The sequence below is a fragment of the Pterocles gutturalis genome, unplaced genomic scaffold (assembly GCF_000699245.1).
Source record: "Pterocles gutturalis isolate BGI_N339 unplaced genomic scaffold, ASM69924v1 scaffold6650, whole genome shotgun sequence".
Classification (NCBI taxonomy): Eukaryota; Metazoa; Chordata; class Aves; order Pterocliformes; family Pteroclidae; genus Pterocles; species Pterocles gutturalis.
Window position 1 is genome coordinate 93,678 of NW_010143316.1, and position 9,352 is coordinate 103,029.

The window sequence follows — 9,352 nt, forward strand, 5'->3', positions numbered from 1 at the left end:
AATGAACAAGAAGGGAGCTTGAAGAGAGGTTTTCTATTTCAGATTTTTTTTGTGTCTTTCTCAGTGTCCTTCCTCAGTCCTAACTCCCTCCCTCCATCTTTCCTATCCTTCCCTGAAATCCTTCATGCTGATGCCTGTGAAAAAAATGGTAAACAGTGTATGCTCCTTTGTTTTGGTATTTTTTCCCCAGTCTTATTAGCTAGCACTGTATACATCATCATAATTGTGGTAAGATGCTGTCAGCATCACTGGCTAGTTTCACAGATTGCTCTGACTGCTTTCCAAGCATCACTAAGAATAGCTCAAGACAGTGATGTATGATGCTGAGTAGAAACCTGTCACTACAATGGCTCTTCTCTTCCCATGGACCTCTATCAGGAATTGCTAAAATGTTAGACTGGAGAATCTCCTTTGAAAGTTTGAGGTGGAAAAGGTGAGCAAGAAGAAGCTGAGGTGCATATTCTGTGTTCCTTATATCCTCTGGCTCTGAGTAACACTGACCACAGATATCATCCAAAGCTGGTTATCAGTGCACTGTTTGTTCATTCTGAGCAGGCAGTTTATTTGTAATTGTTAATCTGTTTTGTTGTACTGGCTGAAAATCAAAGCAGAGGGCATTTGCTGGATTAATGACCTTGTGAAGAAAAGCAGTGCATTAAAGCTGCTGCTTTTTATGAAGGGTTCAAAAACAGCTATTCCATAAAATATTTTTGTCTTGCATTTCTTACAGAGACAGATGCAGCAATAAGTGCTGCATGGCTAGAAACCACACATACATATGTGCACACTCTTAAAGGTCTGCTCTCAACTGACTCAAGCTTTAGAGCCACAGACTATTCTTGAAAAGTGTGCAAAGGCTTGCTCTTTGTTCCCTTTGTCTGACTTTTACGCCCAGTAGTAAGGACGCAGCTAACTAATGCAGACTATCTGTCCCACTGATGAAATCTGCAAAGCTGCCGCATGGCTATAGTGCCTTTGGGGACAAGAAAACTGTTTGTAAAAGAAAACAGCCAAAGACCATCCTTCTACCAATATTTGTAAGCCAAAACTTGTCTTTGCGATAACAGGCTGATGCACTCATTACAACGTTCAGATGACCACATTTTTCTCAGTCTTTCTCTTCCCTTTTGTTTTCCCTGTCAGAAAGGTACTCAGTAACTGCCCTGCTCCTTCTTGGCCCTTGCTGGGTGGAGCAGCACAGCAGGCCCAGGCTGGGGCTGGCACACCAGAAGGGTGCCTCCACGCCCCTGCCTGGTGGGGTCTGTCCTCCGTACAAGCCAGTGTCAGTGGAGGTCCATGCCTTGAACAGCTACAGGGGAAGGTGACTGAGTGACATCTGGTCCTAGGTGAAGATGGTCTGGGCTCTGTTCCCAGTTCTGCCCTGCTGTCCTTCTGGCACACACATTTCTCTGTGCATCGTTTTCCTCAGAAACAGTGAATAAGGAAGGGTTTGGCTGAAGAGATGGACTGACCACAGGGGTGCTGCCTCCAGTGCTTACCCCCACGGGCTGGCCCGGGGCAGCAGGGACAGCCCCTGGAGTGGTTGGGCTGGTGTCCAGAAGCCAATTCTGTGGTGGAGGGTGACTCTGGAGCAGGCTGAGTTCCCCTGAGCAACTGGGACACGTCTTACAGTTTTGTTTTGCCCCAAAAGACACCAGCATGTGTACTCAGAGGCTCCTCCACCACATGAGCCAAAGTGCAGCAAGGGTGAGCACCTGAGGGACCCAATCTGAGACGGGAACGTGGAGGCACTGCCCTGGCCTGTCTGAAGCAGCTCTAGTTGTCATTTCTCTTCTTGTCATCTGGCTCTGGGTGAGCTTTTCCTTAGCCAGACACCATGCTTTGATTCCCAGGAGAGTCTCCTCCTTGCAGAGGAAGTGGATGAAGTGGATTGCTATGGTCCTGATGCTGCCGGAGCCTGTCTGGGAGTCCCATCAAATTGCTGTACAGGGAGGACAGAGATGTCTACCTGCTGCTAAATAAATTAATTTCTGTAATAGTGTTTGAGCCCTGTGTCAAATCGCCCCCAGCCACTCAGAAGCCCCTGGAAGGGGCTCAAGAAGGCAGGGGTGCCTCTGGAGGTTCCCATTATGCCACCTCCAGTCAGGAGACAGGGCACAGCCTGTCATGAGTTTTGTGAGGGAAGAAGGCTTCTAACCCACACATCCTGCAATAAAGAAGGCTCATCTCCACCAGGTCCCTGGAGGCAGCAGCAGTTTGCTGCTTTTCTGGAACAAAACTTGCGATTTTTCCCCAGTAAGTGCTCCCAGTTGTAGCAGCAACTCTTAAGTCACGTCATGTTTTACTAACTTTGCATGCCTTTTATACTGAGTCGTCATCAAAGGCATGCATATGTCTTGACACAAAGTTATTTAAGATGTGGACCCTCCGGGTTTTGCCAATGGAAAGGGACATGTTCACCTAGAGAACTTTTTTTAAAAAAATGCATCTCTTAAGATTTATAAACAAAGGCACAGAGATGCTCAGATGTGTTTCTAATGCTTGATTTAAATGACTGCACCTTTAAAAACGCTAGACGCCACACTCTTCAAAACTAGCTTTCACTCTCTATGAAATGTACAAGCAAAACCAAATATAATCAAGCTTGAAACACCTGGCCCCAGCCATTGCCAGTTCACGTGCCCACAATTTTCGGCTTGAACCTGTACGAGGGAGGAGTGCTTCCTCCTCCACCCCAGACTGGCAGGGCTCAAGGGCAGCCCGGGCTGGTTTGGCTTAGACTCTAAACAGAATTAAGTTTACAAGGAAAAGGCCCCTCCTAAAATAGTTTCTTTGATTAAACACTGTTTGCCTGGAAAGTGGAAAGAGACAGAGGGAGTTCATGGGCCTTTCCTAATGGTATCAGGGTGCAAACCCACCTTCACACGCAGGTCTCATCAGACAGAATCAGTCTGTGGCTTCAAGGAGGCATTGCTGGAGGGGGCACAAGGAAACGTAGCTGACCCAGCCAGCATCTTCCTGGGGTGCCCAGTGCAGCAGCTGCCAGAGGTCAGGGCTGCCGCATCTGGAAGGATGCCCTCCACGAGGGGCCAATGACGGTGGGTAGCACGGCTGCGGCTGTGACTTCAAGGAGGCTGCAGCAATGCAGCTCAGTCCAGTGTAGCCTTGATGTGGATCCTGGCACAACATCTGAGGAGACTGCTGCATGCTAGTTATTTCACTTCGGGCATTTTTCGCTTGAAACAGCCAAAATTTCAGCTGGTGTTGAACTAAAAATACCCTGTTTCCGTGAAAGTGTAGCCCCCCTGCCCCGAGATCCATATATCCCATAACAGCAATAGTAAAGCACCCAGAGGAAAGTATTAGTTGGAGTCTAGGAGCATGCAGCAGATGAACTTTGCAGCCTGAGAACATCCTTCATTTCTCTAACTTATATAAGATCCACCCTGTAGATCTGATGGAAGAACATAGCCCTAAGAAATGAAGCCAAGTGAATATACATGAAATGAAGGATTAGCTTCATTTGATACTGTGTAACAGCAGACCTGTGTGCAAAAATGTACTTTTGAGATAATCCTTTTTTTCCTATCCTATTTCGACTTTGGAAAATTTCATATGTCTTGTCCAAGCTTACAGTATTTTTTAAGAGATAAGCATGTCATCATCCAGTATGCAGTAAAGGGTATAGAAGAGAGAACAGCCAATATGTTTAATACAAACTCACTAAAATGGATCCATTTTATTCCTGATTATAACAATGTGTTTAATATCCTTATACATTGAGACATTTTGTATATGACCATCAGAAGCATAGCTAATGTGAAACAGCACTGCCATGAAGCATTACACTGCCTAGTGTGGTATAACCAGCACAGAATGAACTAAAATTAAATAGTCAAACCGGGTGGTGAGGAGGGAGAGAAGAGGAGTCTGGGCAGAAAGACACCTGAGGGAGACCAGGTGTTGGTGTTGGGGCAGAAAACAGCTATGCAAAATGGTGTGCTGCAGCAGCTGGAGCAGGGTTTGGGAGTGCTTAGGGAGGGTGGTAGGTTGGGTAGGAAGAGAGGGTAGAAGAGAATTGGGATGCAGTATTGAAAAGGATAACATGAAAGTGGAATATATTTGGGGAGGCGATTGGAAATGCGTAATTCAATCAAAAACACTGATGTGTAAAGGAGGTAAAGTGGAGGGAGGAAAGCTTTGTGTGTACTGTGGATTTTGTGTCAGAACAATATTTATAACAGTCTCCCTTGCATCAGTAGTCCATAATCTCATAGCAGGGTTGCCCAGCCATCTTGGAGACCCTGAAATGGGGTCTCCATTAGAGGTAAACAGCAGCCTGTGTGACTGCACTAAGAGAAGACCACCAGAACCTCAAAAAAGCCTGTCATTCTCCACCACTACACCCTCCACCTTTACTCTTGCTCCAGGTTCAGTCATGAATCTGGACAAAACATTTCCTGCAAACTATTTAGGATGGAAGCAAAGGAACTGCTGGTTATAAATGGAACAGCATGTCTTTTTTCATCTGCGTATTCACAATGCTGCAAACAAGAGCTGAAGATGATGTTATTGAAGCAGATGAACAGACATCATCATCTTTCAAGTTCTGCACATGAATATGGACGAGGAATTAAATCATGGACAGCATGTGATATTTTAACCGAAAGCTACAATTTGTCCAAAATGTTTTCTTACAAGTTTGTGCTCAAGGAGGTTCTTAAACAGCTATCCATCAGAATATTTGGACTTCTTCAAGAAACCAGAATAACAGCATGAACTTGACAAATCAGACCAGAATGACCTTCTTAATGTTTGTTCTCAGTCATACCCTGACCTGCTGTGTAATGTGAATTTCATTTTAGTGGCAAGTCTGTTCTGCTATCCATCACTATGCATGACGGAGTTACCTTCTAAAAAGAACCCTTTTATAAACATCACAGAGAGTAATCAACCGTCTCCTGTAAGAAGCATCTGTTATTGGTAGCAGCTTACTTTGATTTCTAATTGATAAGATTTACAGGCATAAACAGCAGTGTGAGGATGGAACACTTATAGTTTTTGTTTCCAGCTTCATACATGTCTAGACAAGTGACAGTGTCCCACAAAGACAATAAACAGAGAGGCTACAGGCTAATAATTCCAGGTCTTGAGAGGCACTATTGGGGTGGTAAAATACACTCAGTATGATTTGCTGAGTGTGACATTAATTACATCAAAAGGCAGAGAGAGATAAAAACTGACTGTAGAAAAATGACACTATGGTGCTCCATACCTCTGCACTCTCTCTCCCCCTAACTTTCAGATGAAACTCCATGGGAAACCAAAAACCAATTTTATACATCACTGGTAGTCCTGCAAACTAAAACAGGGATCTATAATCCACCAATTCACAAGGAGTTTTGTCACTGCCCTCAGTAGAACCAGAATTTCCCTAAGATTTCTGAAAACCTATACCTTTGTCAAAAAGGGAGTTGATATCAGAGACTTAACCTCAGCCACCTCTGACTGCCTCACCTGATGCAGAAGTATATGTCCTGCTGATAAGGGCTGGCAATAGACTGCTCCAGCCTGTAAATTTGCACCCAGTTGTTATTACTGTTTATTATCACTATACGACCCAGGGGATCCAGCTAAAATCAAAGCCTCACATTTTAGGAACTGAATGCATTAACTTGCTTGAAATTCAACATCCAGCTAATACCACCACTGTGGTGGCAGGGAAGGGAGATGAAGTGGCCCCAGGCCAGCCTGTAGCAGAGCTGGGGCTCATGCCGCAGTGCCTGAGTGCAGGCGTTGGGCTGCCTGCCTCCCCAGAGAGCAGCCGCAGTCCATGGAGAGAAGACAGAGCTCCCTGGTGCAGCACATCCCCAGGCATTTTCTGAGTGTAACTATAATTCAAACTGATGGGATTTTTTGAAAAATGTTTTATCACCCCATCTATCTAGGTCTGATGTGATTCCATCAACAAAGGAGGTGAGTTTTCTTTTAGGTTTTTTGGGGGGTTTTTTGTTGTTTTTTTTTTCCCCAACACAAATGCAAACTCTTTAAGCTGCAGGTGCCGGGAAATCTGAACGTAAAATAGCAATGGGATGGGAAGGAAAAATCATAGTTCCTCAGCTCCCACACATTTAATAATAATAAAAAGATAGCATGAGACAGGGCAGATAATACTGATTTACTGCAACCCCATCTGCATGCATACATGAATATAAATATTCGGACTTTATGATTTATTCATTATATACATAAAGAGATAATGAACAACACATCTGCATTCTATGAATCCAGGTTTCATTGAGGGTTTTTATTGACAAAGTAGAGACAAAACCCCTGAGGATGAACCTTCTGCTCTCTTCCTATTATACTGTATTTGGGATGTCAGGAGGTTTTTTTTAAGTTAGTCTTGTATTTAAAATAAATACACAGACATCATGAGAACAATCATACTATCACACAGAGAGACAGACTATATCTTCCAGTTAAGAAAACACATTTTTTTACATGAATTATACACCTGCTTTGTTTTTTCCTGTTACCGAGAAAATCAGACAACACAGGTATTCACTCATTAATAGTGACTGAAGCCATAGTTTTGCAAATGACTCTGTATGAGAATGGCTTAGTGTAGTGAAATAAAATACAACAGTACAGCTGCTCAAAACGCCACAGAAAGTAATGATGATATATAGCAGTTGGACTTGATAATTTTCACATCAATTTTAGGTGTAATTGTTTTTAAACCTTTTGTACTGCAAATAAAATACTATGTATTTTCCAACAATCAAAACTGGAAAGCTTGTTGGGTTTTGGGGAAAAAAAAAAAAACAACAAAGCCAAAAAATCCTTTCCCGCAAAGTATTGGTTTGCTAAAATGTGAAATTGTAAAAACCAGTTACCTTCATTTCTTTTCAGTAAGAACTTACAATATCAAATCCAGGTGTAGAAACAGTTCTCCTGGAGAAATATACACAAGCCACTCTAGTATTATCCAGGTGTGTGAACATTTTTTTCCATCTCATGAAAATTTAAAACTTTTCCAGAGATTTCAGCACAGCTTTGAACTCCAGTGAATATAGCATCTGATTGTCCCACACTTTCAGCTACAAAGTTCCAAAGGTTGTTAACTCTGATGCCTATAGCAGTGCATGCTATCATTTCCATGAACTGTCTGAGTGTGCCTGCAGAAGGTGTACCTCTCAAAAGTTTTGTTTCTCAGGCTGTAAGATACACTAAATGCAAAAGTGAGCAAAAGCTGCTGTGACTTCAATGAATCTGTTTGCTCTATGCCCTTTCTCTGTAATTTGATAGCTAAAAATCATGTATTCTCTGTTAAATTTTGTAATTTAGCCACAGGTTCTACAAGAAAAAGTTGTTAATGTGCAGCATATTCTGTATATTTACTTGGAAACATGAACACAGTGTCTGGAAACTTGAGGTCCTCCCAGCTGAAGAAGCCTATGCCCCAGCTTTGATGGAAGGGTGGGCCCGATGACCTCCAGAGATCCCTCCCAACTTCAGCCATTCTCTTCCCAGTTTATTTCTGCAAAATAAGATCTCCATGTATTAAACTTAGTCCCATTGGTGATATTCCAGGTTGAAGTAAAACCAGTCTGCTGCAGTCTGCTCAAAGGGGGGCAGAGAGAGCCAGTGGAGTGCAGAAAAGGTGTCTGTTATCCCAGCAGGTCTGTGTTAGCCACTGTGCTTTTGTTGTGGCCCTGGATACTCAGAAAATAAAAAGTGAAGGACATGTAGTTCAGAAGAAACATTAGAAACCTTGAAATATGTATCATATATGTAAATAATTCTTCATCAAATTTGCCTAGGACTAAAAAAGACGCAGCTCATTAGAAAGGGTGCACTGTCGGTCTGCCTTGGCTGCTCGTGTAAACTCACTAGCAAGGCAGATTCACCATGTCCTGCAGTGCTGCAGGTGGCTGAGAAATCTGATTCAGCAAAGCCTTTGCCTGCACAGACGTAAAGGGAAAGGAACCATGGAAGAACTTGGGATACCCAGGCTATTGCTGCTGCCTCCGTTTCTTTCTGGACACCTTCCTTCAGCTCCCCTGTGCCCAGGAGCTTTCATAGATTTGGCAGTCTGAACCAGCTCCACTCATTATCTATATTGTTTCTCTCACATAAGGTCTTTTAATCATAAACAGCTTCTGCTCTCAGGAGGATATATCAGCCTCTGAAAACATGCCCAAACAGCTGAAGGAGAGCACAGGCCCTTGTAGGGTGTTTCTTTTTGTGTCCTGGTCCCTCCTGCTCCTTCAAGGACACAATCCCGTAGATCCCAAAATAAAAAATCTCTAAGACATCTTGATCCTCTCATCTGGTTTCTCTTCCTGCAACATTTTCCTTTCCCAATACTATGGTAATTTTCATGCAAGGGGACCGGGGTAAAAGAACTGATGCTGCTCCTGCTTCCTCCCTGTTATCATCCCACTCCCAGTGATGCTCCCTGTAATCGTTCCATTGTACAGCTGCACTTCCTATAAAGCTGAACAATGAATAATGGATGCAAAAACTAAGTGGCGTTTCAGGTTCATTAGTATGCATATTATTATAAATTTGTTTCAGTAGGTGCTGTGAAGCCACTCTCCTCTCTTTTGTATTTTGAGGTGTCGCTGCTTCAGGCTCCGCTAATGTTCATTTGGTATTCATTCATTTGTGTCTGTAGTTTTACCTGGATTGGAGGCTATTGTTCTTATTTGCAAAGCTTGGATTTAATTTCCTGTAGGAAGCTTTTCTTTTGTCTCTCGGGCTCATTCTCCTGTTATCATCCACCTTGAGAGTACTAAAGCACTGTCCTGCTGGTAAAATATAATTTGTTTTGTAGTGTTCGAATGAAAATTTTACCACTTCTGTCCTCAAAAAAATGAAAATCAAGATTTTCCCACTTTCTCATTCTAGCTGCTGTGCCTAGGGTGTCCTTTCTTTTAATTTCTGTTCCTGAATGCTAAATAGCCCATGAGCTCCTCAACCACAGTCCTGCAAATCCTTGCCACCTTTGACCCATGCCTAGCTGCTGGCAGAGGCTTTGCTGGTAATACTGGGCTCCTGAAAAGAATTCCTGTCAGTCATGTAGAAAGCAAGCCATGTAACAGCATTTTCTTACAGAGTCAAAGAGAAGCTACTTCCTGCTCCATTTCAGACCCCCAGCCCCTGTTAGTACATCTTGCAGTTATTCCCTTTATTTATATGGCATACATATTTTATTCATTCTCATTAGGCTGTTCAGTAACAACCCATTATCTTTCAACAGATTCATAGCAGATAAAACATTCATATTATTGCCCCTATTTTTATTTCTGTTTTATGGTATTCTCCCTCACGCATTCAGACTCCTGCTTTCTAACAACAGCAAATCATTAGGCCTTGCCTTCAG